At 37.3% G+C, this 2084-nt stretch overlaps 1 protein-coding gene across 1 annotated transcript in view; it reads right to left on the bottom strand.

Annotated features, from left to right (window-relative positions):
* Window positions 1–790: 790 nt before the first annotated feature.
* The window catches only part of LOC143018909 (putative sodium-coupled neutral amino acid transporter 11), a 99794-nt gene continuing 98500 nt past the window's right edge, over window positions 791–2084 (bottom strand). The window contains exon 10 of the mRNA XM_076174489.1: window positions 791–2084. This exon is cut by the window's right edge and continues 2639 nt beyond it. The gene's annotated coding sequence lies outside the window, so the exon portion shown is untranslated.

Raw genomic sequence — 2084 nt, 5'->3', positions numbered from 1 at the left:
AGTTTCTTGCTATTAACACTTGTATATTTTCCTTGTGCTCGAATGGAATAAGTAATACTATTGCTCAATTCTATTGCTTTTGTAGCAGCAACACTAAAATAAATTATTTGACAAAATGTACGGATATCATCAGAAAAACTAAACACGCTTTTATGTGATAGCGAGATTTTTAGAGATGACCACAACTGAAGAAGCATAATTATAAACAATCGATATATTTCTTTCTATCAGTTCATAATCTACGTGAGCTTTTGATAATCAGTGATATTAAGTTCGAGAGAAAGTTGATGGCCTAGTGCTAAGAAAGATGTTAAATGTATAACAGCTAAATAAACCTCTATTTGGCCTTTGGCATCAAATGAATAACTAAAAGGGTTTTCCTTCACTTTAATAAACTAAATATGATGTCCCTCGAAAAGGTTATATCTGAGTGGTGGAACTCCGACATTCTTTTCACTACACTTGTGCAACCGGTTAGTTAGTTTTTTCGACCATGATAAGGGGAATTTAATTTATAGAAAAACTCTATTCCATATTAACTAGTAATATAATCAATCACCATAGTAAAGCTGTGTATAAAATATTTAATCTATCGTCCAATTATGATAATGTATTCTACTATGCTGTATTCAAGTATAAAATATTAGACTGATTTTTTTCAGTTTCACATTTCCGTGTATCTCTAAATGGATAATTTTTTTTCGTAAACATGTATCTTTATTGTGTGATGTTATTACTTCTATCCTGTTGCTAATGACATTTTCAACTCTGCGGCCTATTTTGATTTTGATTTTCTTATTTTCTGACTCCAAAACGACTTCATCTGAGAGACAAACTTCGACCTGAACGAGGTTTCATTCGATCGAGACCCCATCTCAAATGAGTAATAAAATCGTCTGGCGCCCTTCACAACAATTCTTTCACCGCGTTGGTGAAGTGTCCCATCCCTTCAATACGGTGACGCACGTTATGGGATTTTGTTTTAGCGAAGAATAGAAGACTCCGGCCTAAAGAGAGTCTCCATCAGTAAAGGCTTCTTTCAGAACTGAGTCTTCCATCTCAGGTGCATAAAATCATTTGTTTTCAGACAGACTGATATAATTGTTGCTCCTGACTTCGCCGACAGGAAGGACCGACAATAGTCAGTACTGGCCCCCAGGCTCCTCCCAAAGATCTCTCCTGAATCATTAGACTGTTGTCTGTATTGCGTTATTATGCGTCACCGAGAAAAAGGAGCGGCACACTCGCCGTTTGCCAATTCCTCTTCCATATAAAAAAAAGATTAGGGAAGATATTTAATCGAAAGTGATCTTAGGCCCCTTCCAAAGAACAAGTGCCAATTCCTCATAGTTGCACTTCCAGTTGCAGGAGAGGTTGTTGGTGGGATTTGAAAACGAAATATGGGGAAACAATCCTCTCGGACGTCCGTCTCGCAAGACCATCACGTGTTGGCTCTTATCGTTGGTCCCTCTAACCGGGACAAAATGCATCATATACCTCACCGTAGTGAAGGAGGTCAGAAGTTTGGCGAGGCAGAACTGAGCCACAAGACACAGATAAAAAAATAGACGGAATCAACCGGAGATCCGTGAGGAGTCGACGAGTTTTGCTATTTGTCCATTTTAACCTGACTGATCAACTTTTATATTTCGAAAGTGTGTGTGTATATGTGTGTGTGTGTGTGTGTGTGTGTGTGTGTGTGTGTGTGTGTGTGTGTGTGTGTGTGTGTGTGTGTGTGTGTGTGTGTGTGTGTGTGTGTGTGTGTGTGTGTGTGTGTGTGTGTGTGTGTGTGTGTGTGTCTGTGTGTGTGTATCAATATATATAAACACAGCTAAAATCATGTGGCTACTTATATGCATTTGGTGTAATTCTATCGTATATGTAGATAAAATCGTTTGCATACATTATGAAGTGCATCAGATTTCACTCATAAATATATAAATCTAAAACTGTTTTATATATATAAACCATTTTCTTCTCCCTTAGGTAGAATTTCAATTATTGGTTTAATTATCAACGACTTTCTTGACAATGACCGGGAGCACCATAACCCTATTAACATCACTATAGACACTAAAATGAAT

Source organism: Oratosquilla oratoria, chromosome 36 (genome assembly GCF_046742065.1).
Source record: "Oratosquilla oratoria isolate Oo_2021 chromosome 36, ASM4674206v1, whole genome shotgun sequence".
NCBI classification, from domain to species: domain Eukaryota; kingdom Metazoa; phylum Arthropoda; class Malacostraca; order Stomatopoda; family Squillidae; genus Oratosquilla; species Oratosquilla oratoria.
The sequence above is the reverse complement of the archived record's forward strand: the minus strand, read 5'-3'. Positions and strand labels throughout refer to the sequence as shown.